We start from the raw sequence: 14,437 nt of genomic DNA, 5'->3' as shown, positions 1-14,437 counted from the left end.
GAGTCTATATTATGTCAAATATAATGGTTTATCAAAGCTACACAGTGTATGCACATCCAAATATTTTATCAGGTGTGTTGGCAAGAAGGCAAAAACAATTTGAGAGAAATGTGCCTGCAGACTGAATTGATATTCCAGAAGATTTATTTGGTGCAGCTACAATGTTCTGATCACATTTTCTTCAGTTGCTCGACATCCAAATCTTCTTGAGCGATGTTTTTCTGAGCAAGATGGATTTCTTTTATTGCATCATATTCATTTATATGTTGACCAATATTTGGATTTCAAGCTGTTTGTTGTAAATGTTGTGAACATTTTGGAAGAACTGTGTGGATATGCTGACATTATAAATGGTAGGGCAAATCAGGCAGAGTCTGTAATTTGACCTTCTTTGAGTTTACTTGTCATGATTTAGACAAACATGATTTAGGAGCTTTACTGAATAAATCTTTTTGGGAGCATCATTTTTTAGTACCTATCTAGAGAAATACAATGATTTGAATTTTTATTCTGGTAATATATTATGTGTTTTTTTCTTCTTGACACAAATATCTGGCTTCAGTCAACCATTAAAGCGTTTCTCTACACCCAGTCAAAACAGTGCTGAACATAAAGGAATTTTCTGCTTGCCTGACAAACAATAAATGGAACAACAATACAACATGATGGTATTAACTGTAAGTATATACTTCTGTGTGATATAAAAAATTAAAATAGACGAGTGGAGCCTTAGATGGAGAGATGGAGAGGTAGAAGAAACAAGAATGCAAGCAGTGACCTTTGGGAGCCCTTACAGTTCTCCAGATGAAATTCATTACTACCCCCAACAGATTAATAAAGAGTGAGATTGCTTTCTGATGACAGACAGATGCTCTCCATGCAGGTTGCGAATTGGAGACCAACATTAATTCAGTCATTAGTCACCTCCTAATGCTTGACTGTGCATGTTCCGGTAACTATACAAGACTGAAATGTATAGCATTCAAGGGGACGTTTTATCCAATACAGTACATTCATGCTTCCAGACGGGATCCCTTTGGGGAAGGCTGGAGCTGCATTACATCTCCAAGTCATCCAGGATTTGCACCTCCAGCCACCTGTGAGGCTCAGGAGCATCTTGATGCCCCATTAACTGCCAGTCTTCAGGAGCAGCTGTCGCCCTCCTTCTCCAAATTATGCAACAGTGGTGTTTACATTGAAGGCGGACTGCCTGTAAAAACACAAACAAGGACGTATAACCCCCGTAGGGTGAGGATGGAGGATGGGCGAGAGTCTGTTCCTCCTGTCTTACAGTTAGCACAATAGGAATTTACAACAGACAACTCAGGGTGACCTGCTCGTCGACTGATGCTCCATGTAGAAGTATGACAATGAGACCGGAGGTCAAGTCATCTCGAAGAAAATCCAAGCGACACAGACAGCCTGCTGTGGCGACGGTGAGGTTTAGGTACAGACAAACACAAAACAGCATAGGCATTGCAGAAGTCTGCCTGTGTTGAAAATCCTGCCGCAGTGACAGAGCAACACGAGTTTCTGTATTACATCACACATCTTCTCTCTAAATCCAGTGAAAACACACTGCGCTGCTGTCCATTAGCCCATGCTAATGAACTCGGTACAAAGCAACTTATTAAATACTGTGGTCAGTTACTAGATCCTTTTTTTATTTGACCCTGGTTTTATCTTCTAATTATTTATCTTCTTATACTCCATACAACGTATGAGGAGACGGCCATGACATAATGAATGTGTGGTCTGAATATGACAAGATCTCTTATAAATCTCTGTTAGCAATTATTCATGTGACTCAGTGCTACTTAAACACAACAAGCTCCACTCTGTGCAGCGAGTGTGCACGCACATGAATGCATGATGAATAATATATAGATGGCAAACTGAAGCATAGAAATGAAGGCAGCCGTCAAATGTGCTAATGCCGGCGTTAAGTTTAAGAGTGTGAAGATGTGACCACATTGTCATGCAAATCTTTTGCAATGCTAATCGCTAAGATAAAACGGAGAGCAGTAGATAGTTTATCAACTTAGTTTCGGAGGATTTATACCTCAAGGATTAACAAAGAATAAAAGACAATGTTTAGCAAATTAAAACACCCTTAGGCTGACGGAATGTACGACTGAGAAAATACTGGGTTTTTTTTATATACACGTATGTTAATGGAAAAGTTATAACTTTGTATGTTTGTTTGATGCACTAACAGCATCCAGGCTGATAAACCAGGTGCACTAGTAACCAAAACTCTAATAAAGAAAAAATATAGTTACACACCCTGTGTCATGTAGACAACTGTTCTATTTAGCTTCAAGGTTATAGTGAGGGTGAGTGATCATGAGAGTGTTTGTGTTCAGCAGTCCTGGGGGACATGTTGCATCTATCTGTGAAGTGGGGCTTCAAATTGCCTCACTGCTGAGGATGACGCAGCGCACTATCACTCCTTCCAGCTACAGTCAAAGTTTGTGTGTGCTTGTGTGTGGGACGGAGGGGATGCGGGTGTGTGGTGTCACAAGGTTGAATGTTGTTCTGGAGGCTTTGTGGCCTTGACACTGAAGGGGCCATGTGGGCGCGTTAGAGTGTCTCTCTTGACCAAACCTGGTTCCGAGGTTCTAAGTAGTAGTCAACAAGGCACGGGGGCAGCAAAACATTAAGAAACCTCCAATGAAAACACATTAAAAAACTAAATAGCATCAAACCATCAAACTTGAAGCATGGATTAACATTCCTAAAAAAGCTCATGATGAAAGTTTGGTTACAAACCTACTGTTAAATTATTACCCGACTCGCTCTACAGAGCCTTATAGCAGCTTCTAACTCATTGCTGTTGTTCTTGACCTACAGCCTTACTGTTTTGGTTTACTTTCACCGCTCTCATTGCATCACCTTTCGGGCAAACCACTTGGTTAAGATTAGAGGAAGATCATTGTCTTTGTTAAATGTTATCCTATTATCATAAGACACAGTGTGTTTACTTTATTTGATGTTTAACTGAAACCACAATCTTTCCCAAACCTTAACCAAAGTGCATTTGTTGCCTAAACCAAACCACAGCTGTATGCGGTCTTTGGTGTCAAAGCCCTTCATGTTGCACCCCTACTGTCCAGCCATGACTTGCATGTGGTGCAGAACCATGCAATTTCCTTCTTTAAAAAAATTTTGTACTGAACATAATCAAGGGGGCAATAATGTTAGACTAAAAAAGTTCCTGGCAAAACAAATTAGTAGTAGGCTCTGATGTAATTTCTACGAGAAAGGTTTGTCACAAGTTGCCTGTATTGTTGATGGTTTTGCACTTTATGCACACCACTTTTGAAAGTTATCATATTCCCGCAGTTTTCTAACTTTTCTGTTATCTCAAGCCATGGCAGTGACTTTACGTTATTATGCAAGATCTTGACACTGTGCACAAGCAGGATTATGTTAAAGCGAGGCATGGTGTGATTTCCCAGTCCCCAACTCAACAAGCTTAGTTTAATCTGCAGTTCACAAAGGGCCACCATATTCCTTCCTGAAATCCTCCACTCAGATGAGTATGTGTTTGTATATACGTGCACGTGCATGTGTACCACTGCAGGTTGAATCATTACAATAACCAGTTAATGTAGACAGAAAATGCCAGTCGAAGTGATGTAAGATTTTTTGCCAGTTGTTGGGCTCAGTGCTGCCGGCACACTCACGGCATGTCGTCTGCACATTTGTGTGTACCTTCCACATAGAGTGCTTTTGTGTATGAGTGTTTTTTGGATAAATAATTCAATGGGACTAGGATACAGACTGCCAGGTTACTGCTGCCGCAGTACAGACAAATTAACATATTAAAGGTCGCTGTCCTCCTTGAGAAATGGAAGATTCTTAAAAATTAAGGGCCTAATGAGAGGGGAGCTTTTTTCAGCACGCGGAGACCTAGATTTTTATACACTATGACAACCCATCCTGGTTAATGTGGGTTGAAACAGATAATCACAAAGGAATGAATCCAGATGTTGTGTTTTGAATGTTGTATGTCCAGTTAAGGAAAAACAGTTACCTCAAGTTTACAATGTGCTATCACTAAAATACAGCCTAAACTAATGTCTAATCTCTGTATTTTTTCTGATAATGTGTTTAGATTTTGGGCTATAATTATGATAATAGTTTTCCCTTTTGTTAAAGGCAGATATCTATTATAAACGGCCAATATCCCTAAGAATTACGTAAATATTGGATGATTCTACACCTCAGGACTAATGTCTGGCGTCTATCTTTAGTACCAACGCAGGAACTAGTGTGTCATTTTTGTTGAGATGTGAAAAGTAAGAGTGTGTAGGTGGGAATTTTAAATGTGTGTACAGCACATTTTCCTTTCATGCAGTAGACCGAAGTTTGTGTCCCATCTCAGACCTACAATGAATGTTTGTATTTTTATTAACCATATACGCAGTCTTTCCCTAACCTTAGCCAAGGGTTTAAGTTGCCTAACCCTAGCCATACCTTAACCATATGTACTTGCTATAAGCACAGTCTTTCCCTAACCTTAACCTCGTTGTAAATTCCATGCACAGATATTCCAGAAAGTATCAACATTCAATAACTTTTGCTCTATATAGTAGTTTTGATTGGTAGTGGCGGGTCCGCAATTCCCCTACTGAAATCTGATTTCCTACTTAAGCACAAGAGATCCAAAGAAAAATGATGCAGCATGTAATCCACTGCGGTTTTATCTCATTGATACATTCACTCCCTTTAAACCATACATCAAACAGTGGACCGAACACTGCCCCTGCTTCAAATTAAAAACGTTCAACTGGCAAAACACGGACTGACTGCAATCGTTTAACAAAAATGCATCTACAAAGCAAGACAGTGGCCATTTTTTCTGCATCTTTTTCATCAGCAGATAATTTAAAAATCTTTCAAGGGAGTAATGGAACACTTAGGAGAAGCCACAGTGAGCTGTTAGACGAAGAGCTGAAGGAAACAAGCTGTACACCTCCAACCCCTCAGCAAGCTACCCAGCTTTACTGTTCGTTAGCTTGCTGCTGCATGAACTCAGATCAAAATTACTGCTGATCATCTTCTTTATTTAAATAATATAGGTTTGTTTGGCTGTGTTGTAAACAGATGCAGAAGCTGTTCCTCTGTTGTATTGCAGTCAGAAACATTTACATCAAGAAATTGACCATTTATAGCAAATGGTTATACAGTTAGATCTGGCTGAGAGAGCTAATCCACCAATAATAAACATACTTGAATGTAAATCTTAGTTAAATCAGCAACATAAAGAGGAGGTTGGGGTGGTGGAGGGAGCTGCAGAGGCAAACGGTGTTGGCATAAGCGTCATCAGCAGAGTAACAGTGATAAGTGTCATGTTATAATGTCTGTGCTGTACACCTGCATGAATATGACAGGACATTACTTGCCACACAGCTGTGAATGAGCTAATCGTTGTGAAGTGTATTGCCAGCAGCCGATCACCATCAGTCTGTACAAGCACGATTTAAGTGTTTGCTGTAGCATTAAACCACACGTGCCACAAGTGTTGAGGACCAAAATCTTAAGAATTACAATTATTATAACAATTACAACTTTAAAAATGTTGGCATTGGACATAAAAAAAAAAAAAAATCCAATATTCGTGTTCTTGTCTGGAGACAGGGTTTATTTTGAAACTAAACTTCTAATCTTCACTGAAGAAAGACTAGCAATAGTTTGTTTTTCTTATCACCACTAAATAATACCAAGCAAAAGAGTTGATGCGGTTTGGTTTTGGTGATGCAGTTGTACCTTTCTGGCCAGGTATCTCCTGAAATTAATATCGTATGAGTTCAGCAAATGATCCGTTTTAGCAAACAGACTTAATTATTACGTAAACTACCATTACTGCCTTGCGGTAGTATGCCTCCGCCAACCCGTCAAGTTGCAGTTTATATTCATGTCTGTCCAGACTCATGTAATATAAGTAGGGAAGACTTTGAAGGAATTTAATATAAGGTATGATGTGTATTTTATCATGATTACCATATGGATTCCTTAGTTACGGCCATAAAATTGATTTGTGAGGTCACAGTGACCTTGACTTTTGACCAGCAAAATCTAATCAATTTATCCTTGAGTCCAAGTGACCATTTGTGCCAAATTTGAAGGAATCCCCTCCAGGCGTTCCTGAGATATTGCAGTCACGGGAATCAGGTGGACGGACGCACTGATGGACAGACAACCCAGAAAGCATAATGCCTCTGGCCATGGCTGTCGCTGACTTGGAGACATAAAAATGCAACCTCACAAGGTTGACAACAGTCTTCTGGTGGTGATGTGGTGACGTGGTGGTGGCAACGGGCCTGATAACGTCAGACGTCGTGCCGATATGGCGCCCGGAGCAGGGGGTGTGACACAGGCACACCCGCGGTCAGGTCTTGGTTTGAGTGAATGAAGTCGGTGGCAGGAACCAGAAGGCAGACATCCAAAGGCGTTGATCTTCAGAGGGCTCAGATCTGCTCTCTGACTCCCTATCAAGCCCACTGTCTGTGCTGTCTTGCGGTGACTGTCTTGCGGTGAAAACGACACATGAAAATCTCAGCTCAGACAACCAATCAATACTCAGCAAGTAAAATATATTAAATGAATGATGACACAGTTGATTTAACTTTGTATTAATGAGAAGGAATCTTGCTGCAGGCAGTGTGAGGTAGGAATTGATCTTTTTTTTCCCCTGTACAATGCAACAAGAATTTAAAAATCATTCCCAACAATTTACTAATTTTACCTTCCATCCTGTCTTCATGCTTGTGTTTGTTTACCACAATGTTCCCACATGCTCAGCCAGCAACACATTACATTCAATTTGAGAATGTTTCTCTGTCGTCCTGCTGTTCTCTGGAATATGTATGTGAATTTATGCATTTGATTTGGACCTGGCAGAGGGAAGCAGGTTTTTACAAGGCAAAATCACCAGCTTCCTTGTATTTACACAGAAGTATTCTAAGCCAACATGTGATTCAAGGGGAGCGGATATTACAGTGAAACCCTGTGAGCTCTGTCCCTGTCCAAAAAGTCCTTTTATATACACACACACAACCACCCACAGACACAATCACCAAGAACTGCCCCAGAAATTCAAGCGAAGGTTATAGAAATTCTCTTTGTAGTCGCAAAACAAAATATCCCTGAGCTTTAAACATCACCCTGCATTATTTCCGCAGCATCCTCGGCACTCTTCTGTATTGCCTCTTCTTTCCATCTCAGTAATGTTAGGAAGCTTCTACATTAAGCTTGCTTTATTTCATGTCCATATCCATTAGTTTTTAGTTGTGTTTTAAACTACAAACAGAACAAATAATCAAAATCTTCATCAACTGTTTATTCTCATTTCCATTTCATTTAAAACCCAATTTTAATGTTTAATATCCCGAGAAAACTGTTATTCTTTGAACGCTGAATAAAAAACATGGACTTCCATAAAAACATGACATGAACAAACAGCTGTTGCTGGGATCTTCCCTGCTTTGGACACACGAGACATAATTAATCACCAGGGGACACAGACTCATTAATTGCTGTGTGCTGATTAATTGTCTCTGGTGAGAAACGTTCAGCTTAACATGCAAATTCGTGTCACAGTATCCATTCAGCGACGCAGCCCAGGCAGGGACTTATTGTAAAACGACACATGCAGGGAGATAAAAAGACGCTTGTCATGGGCCTACTGTAAAACAGTCGTTTCTATTTTGAGCTCCTATACAAGAAGTAGAAAATGTAAGATGTTACAACTTGGATTTGAAAAATGCTGAGAGAGGGCTGAAATGTAAGGAGGAAAGAGGGTTTTTTGGTGTGATGTAGTGAACTATTTGTCATTTGATTTGCGTTTTGCTTGTTTTTTTGCTGCATTAAATAAGCTGCTAAACATGAGAGGACAGGAGACGAGGAAAGGACAGGGCAGGAGACGAGATGGGGAGACAGGAAAAGAAAAGAGACAAAAAAAATAAGGAGCGGAGGTGGAAGTAGGCAAAAGGAAAAGAGATGACAGGAAAGGAGAGGAGAGGGGACAAAAGGAAAAAGCATGAAGAGAATTGAGGAGGGGAGACGAGACGAGACGAGACGAGTGAATGTGCAGTAGAGGAGACAAAATGAAAAGAGAAGGAGAGGAAATGAGAGGAGAGGACAGGAGTATGTTGAGCACGGTGACCCGATGGCAGGAAAGGTCACTGACTCAGCAGCACAGAACAGCATCTGTGAAGGCAGAGTTTAATCACCTCCAACCACTTCATCAGCTTCTGCATGAGGTGGACGGAGAGAGGCATTACCAAGGTCATAAAATCTCTCTCTGTTGAAGACATATAGAATGAGACGAGCCGCTCTCCTTAGAGGTGCAATCACACCGTTTTTGCTCTCCATTTGAGTCCTCTTTATCCACGAGAAGGTTCACGTTTGTGAAATTTGATCATTAGTTTAGCTGCAATGATTAGCTGATTAATTGATTAGTCAGTCGAAAGAAAATTCATTGGCAACTATTTTGATAATCATGAAAGTCATTTTCAAGCAAAAATGACAAGATGCTGATGGTTCTAGGTTCTAAAACATGCTTTTCTTGACCTTATACCCTACTTACATAATGGCAAATTGAATATTTTGGGATTTTAACTGGATCTTACACTCCTTCCGAACTGCTTGCCGGATGCTGGGATAGCTAGGGAAACCAATCCCCCACACCTTTCCTTTTACGTTGGATAGGAGCGGTCTGCGTCCGAGAATACTTGTAACTTTCTGAAGCCAACAGGCCGACATTCACACCCACTTCATGCTCTGAGCAGCCAGCTGTGCGAAGGTGAGAAAGGAGCCAAGACCTGAGCTTCTCACTCTTCTCGCTCTCTTTGTTTTACTTGTAACTCAACTATTCGTGGCACTTTTCACACTATGAATGACTTCCTGGCAAGACTGTATTGCGGCCCCCCTCTCCTCTACGATGGCTTTTCACTCTGCCCCTCCACTGTGGTCGTTCACTAGGACTACAAACACTTTTGATTTCCATTGCGGTCGAGCAGAACGTCTTAACCAACCCGTTCTGAGAGACCATAAACCAGCCCTTAGTCTATTGGTTTAGCAAAACAAGACATTTGTATTTCAGGACACTGTGATGGGCATTCTTCACAGTTATCTGATCAAATGATTGACCAGTTCATTGAGAAAATAATTAGCAGATTATTTGATAACCAAAATAATTAGTTAATAGTCGCAGCCCTAATCATTACCATAAGTGAGGCCCTAAAGCTGCCATTTCAGGCTCTGCTCCTTTTTTTATGATTCAAAAATGAACAATCAGAAACTAGTACAGCAACATGTCATTAGACCATCGCTGTATTTGATGGAAATAAAGAGGGAATGGTTTTTAAAAAATATGAAATCTAAAAGGTTTCTCAGCAAACTGGCAAAGCCACTGTATATTGGTATATTGGTGGATATTCTGTTCAGTATGATACGGTGAACAGAATATTAATTTTGTATTAAGTTTGTCCTGGTTATGTATATATATTTTTGTTTTAGTTGATTTCTGCATCATGTTTAAACTCCACATTCATTCACATTAAGGCATTTTGATCTCAGGCCAAATGAGTGTTTTTCCCCTCTGTGGAGAAAGTCCCGAGACATGACTCTTGCGACAGGTCTGGACCAATCGTAAAAATTTTAATGCCTAAGAGAGAATTGGTGAATGCCACACATTTGTATGTACTGGATGCTACTCCAGAACGAATCTGTATGTGTGGTTGACATACATGGAAGAACCATGTATGTCAACCACACATACAAACAGGCCTTTTGTCTTTTTTCCTTTCAAACTGCAAATCACAGTGTGGATCCATATTGGTGACAGACTAACAGGAACACGAGCTTTATAGTGCAGCAGACATAATAACACAGGAAATTCAGTAATCCATACTGACTCTGTAATAGCACTACATCATTCAACATAACACAGCGTGACGAGTGATATGAAAGGCTGGTGAATCTGCTATATTGTAATTACCTTGTTGTGTTTGTTAGCTGACCTTACACCCACAACATTTGGCTGATACAGTAGAGAGAATGGCAGAGGAAAGGCAGCAAGTTAATAAAACAGACGGAGAATGAGACAACACAAAAAAAGAGAATAGGAGATTAAGAGATGAGAAGACACTGTGCTTTAGAGACTGTTGTCCATGCTCACTGAAATGCCAATTAGGCCAATACCTTGTGACATTTCTGCTCTTTTACTTCTCATGATACAGCTAATGCACCCCAGCATGGGCAGTCATACTTAGGGAAGCCTTACAACGCTGAAGCTCTAACACAGTAGGTCAGACACACAAGATTTTAACACTCGTGCTCTCTTTGCTGCCATTTTCTAAAACATAAAACTCCTTTTATAGTATTTTCAGATCTTTTACCTAAGTGAAATTAGCAACACAAAAGTGTACTGTAAAAACACACCGTTACGTACAAAAGTCCTGTGTTCAAACTCAGAGAATTACACAGAATTATTAGGTGAATCTCCAGCTCCTCTCGGTTTTATGGAGCTTTACAGTGACTTTCACCTCAGTTTGTCTGTCCAGCCTGCAACTTCACTGTTTCAGTTCACTCTCATCGCTTTCGCAGCGTCGTTTTCGGCCACAGCAGGCAGCTGAACTCTTAAAACCCACCGTACACTACCTGCTCAGCATGAAACAGCAGACAGTCACAGTTGGCGACTAGGTGGTGAACAGAATGGAGCATTTAGCGATTAAAGAGCCAGACTTCCTTCAGGAGTTGGTGGAGACCCAAAACAAAGCTACAAGGAGTTAATGTTGGATTTACATTCACCAGGTCGCCAGAGACACGATTCCAAATGTTGCTCTGTAACTGCTGGACATGTAAATGAGCAACCGTCAATGTCAATAGATGTCAATGGCGTGTTCATAACTTGTTTCTGCGAAATGTAGTTAAAAGTATCGAAAGTATTTGTTAAGCAGACTATTAAAAATTATTTTTTATTATATAATTGGATTATTGTTACTGATGCATTAATGTGGAGGTAATTCTACTGTTGTAGCTAATCAAGCTGTAACTTACTTTAACCACAGTGTTGGGTATTTTTTGTAAGTTGAACGTAAAATCATAATCAGCAAAGTAATTAGTGATTATAGTTGTCAAATTGATGTAGTGGTTTAAAAAAATGCAATATTTCTTTCTGACAAGAAGTGGAGTATAAGTAAACAATATAAATATTTAATAAATTGTTTGTAACACATTATAATATAGCTTTCATACAATATATCAAACATTTTTGAGTGTTTATTAATGTACAGTATTTGTTAACAATTATAACTTCTTCTGCAAAGACATATTTTATATATTAAACCTGTGTATTAATATATTGTCATTGATCATCTATTTATATAGCAGCATCCAATAATGGATATGCACAGGACGAGTTACAATTGATGACAAATAATAATATTATTAGAATAATAACTAAATTACCGCTTTATATTATTTGTTAGGGATGCTTCTTAAGAGAACTAAGCTAAAGTGGTAGACACATATAACAATAAAACACTTAAAAATGTCCTTATAGCTGCTTCTAACTACATTATACTGTGTTATAAACCAGAGCTCATAAACGCTTAAGAGTGGGACTTACAGTAGTGTTAGAAGTGTTGCATAAAACGTATAAAGCAGTCAAGTACGAGTAACTGAATACTGTACTTAAGGACAGTACTTGAGTAAATGTACTTTATGTTACGAGGGAAACTTGAGAGAGCTTTCAGAAGACACAATCCGACAACTGCAAAGTTTTCAGACAAAGACAAAAATGTTCATGCAGGCAATTTGAATGACATCGATCTAAATATCAACTTGATGTATTCAATATGACTGTTTGCGCAGTACTGGCTCAGTTGTTGCAGGATCCCACAGGGTCCTGGTGTGAAAAGACTTTTAATGCTCCGTGTCCTTTGACGTCATACTGATGTGTGCGATACTGTACAGCATCTTGTCTAATCACTCCCTGCAGTAGCCTGACTAAGCCAGTTTTGAAAACACCCACCAGCCTGGATCAGAGCCAGCTGGGCTTCTTTCAAACTATCTGGTACAGTATCATCGCGGCTGTTGACTCCCTGGCAGCAGGTATGACATTGACACCTGAGTGAGAGCCTACAGTCCACCACCAGCAGTGTTGTTTTACACTGGATGCCCGGAGCTGATCCTGTGCTCTGTTTATACTGCTCACTGCTCAGGCTGTGTGTTTTTATTCTCCTGCTGTTTATTGTAAGAGCAAACAATCCTCTACACATTTAAAAGCCAGTACAGGTTCAGAGACCAGAAAAGGGGCTGTGCCATTCGTCCTATGTTGTGATGTGTAACCCTCTCAGGCTGCCCAAGCCCCCACTGTGACTCTACTGGGAGCAGAGGCTCATACACTGCCACGCTGAAATCCTTCAGTGTGCCATCCACAGATTTGCGGTCCCATTGAGCTGTGCATGAATTATTAATCAGCCGTCTACTAACAAATGGGCTTTTAATTGTATGGACTCCTGTTCGACGACAATAACTGAAACACAGGCCTCGATACAAACTGACTCTCGATCAAACCCCCCCCTCCAATGGATGCAGCTTCATCTACAGCATCGGCGGAGAAGTGTGGTGGTTTATATCCAGTCTCCTGCTCCATCCAGAGGACAGGGCCCCCCGGAAATATGTTTTACACATATTACTAACATTTTAACTACCAAAAAAAAAGGAATATTTTCTAAACCAGAGAGAGAGATGAAACTTAAAAGGGAGGATAAGAGGAGGTGGCTGCTGTGATTTTGTTGTAGTCTGAGATTTTACACCCATGAAAAGCAAGAAAAAAAGCCATTCAACAAACGAGTAAATGGTGCTCTAGTGCTGATTAATTCAAAATCTGCACCGAGTTAAAAGCTAAAAGGGATTCGCCTAATTCTTCCCATTTCAAAACTCTAAATCCAGTTTCTGTTTTTCCCCTACAGATATCATGAAAGTAAGACCGATGAGGTTTAAGAACTCCGTCAAAACACAGATCATGCACATACATATTGTGCATACACACAGTATGGTCAGTTCTAACAGCTGGGGAAAAAAAAAATGATTTCAATGCCTCAGGTTAAAGTATATTGTACTTGCCATTGCTTCAGTAGACTGACTTTGGCTTTGGCAGTCTGGAGCCAGCCCTAGCCCAGCCATCCTGAGGTGAACCGCAGTGAAATTCATGCTTAAAACAAAAAACAACAACAACAACAACAACAACAACAACAACAACGGGAAAAAAACAAACAAAACAGGCTGCTGACATGACATTTAAACAAGTCGCATATCGGCATCTTGCGGCTAAACTCACACTCATGAGTCGACAGGTGAAGAGCGACCTTTCCAAAACAGGCAAATCGTCAATTTCAACTCTACAGCGGGATCGACGATGCAACAATGCAGCCCCGATGAGCTCCGATCGGGCCGTCGGGGTTGTTGGGTTTTTTTTTTTTGACTGAAACCCGCAACGCCCGGTGTAAATCCCGAACGTGTCAACGAGCTTACCTTTCTCATTTTACTGCGAGCAGCTGCAGATGGGTGTCGGTCACACAGGAATAGTTATCCAGCTCTTACATGTCGGCCGTAAAAAAAAAAAAAAAAAAAAATCGCTGTCGCCCGGCTGTTTTATCTGTCGGGAAGGTAAACAAGACGGTCCTACAACATGGCAAGAAATATAACCGCCGTCTTGTTTTATCCCTTAGACGTACGGCGCAGTCTCGCCGCGGTCATCGCCCGTCGGTCTTTCCGGGAGCAGCTCACCGGTTCACGGAGGGATCCGTCACGACAGGGAAAACGCAGTTCGGAGGCTGCCGGCGATGCTGCGGCGGCGGCGGCGGCGGCGGCAGCGTTTGGTCCGTCGAGACGCGGGATGAGAGCGGTGGGGGTGGGGGCATCCGAGGGCCCACGACGAAACGCTCAGCTCCGGAAAATGAACTCATCGGAGCCGAAATCACGGTCTCATGAGCAAGCGGTGGTTGATGAATCATTATGCGCAGAGAGGCATCATGAGTGTGCGTGTGTGTGTGTGTGTGTGTGTGTGCGTGCGTGTGTGCGTGCGTGTGTGTGAGAGAGAGAGAGAGCGTGTGTTTTGTTATTTCGCGTGTTTCCCAGGAGCGATGCTCTTTGATGATTCAGGGGAGACGAGAGGGATTTTAAAGGGAAGATTCACTCAAAGGGAGATTTGGGATCTCAGACAATTAAGTCAAGTCAGCTGTCTGCCAATAATCAGCTGATAGGCTGTCACCTGGTCACACCTGGCGAAGTTGGTACCGTGGCGCAGTGTCTTAGGGCCGCGGCCACGGTCACAATTGTTTTTTTCAGCAGCGATGGGCCTGCTGATTGTTTTCTCGATGACTTGAAGCAAATTTGAGGTTACGGCGAAAAAAGGGCA

At 41.1% G+C, this 14,437-nt stretch overlaps 1 protein-coding gene across 1 annotated transcript in view; it reads right to left on the bottom strand.

The window, feature by feature from the left end:
• Window positions 1-14,068, bottom strand: part of dlgap4a (discs, large (Drosophila) homolog-associated protein 4a) — an 89,924-nt gene extending 75,856 nt beyond the window's left edge. Inside the window, exon 1 of the mRNA XM_040153406.1 lies at window positions 13,552-14,068. The gene's annotated coding sequence lies outside the window, so the exon portion shown is untranslated. The remainder of the gene's footprint in view (window positions 1-13,551) is intronic.
• Window positions 14,069-14,437: the final 369 nt, after the last annotated feature.

This window comes from Xiphias gladius, chromosome 18, assembly GCF_016859285.1.
Source record: "Xiphias gladius isolate SHS-SW01 ecotype Sanya breed wild chromosome 18, ASM1685928v1, whole genome shotgun sequence".
NCBI lineage: Eukaryota > Metazoa > Chordata > Actinopteri > Istiophoriformes > Xiphiidae > Xiphias > Xiphias gladius.
This window is presented reverse-complemented; position numbering and strand designations above follow the sequence as displayed.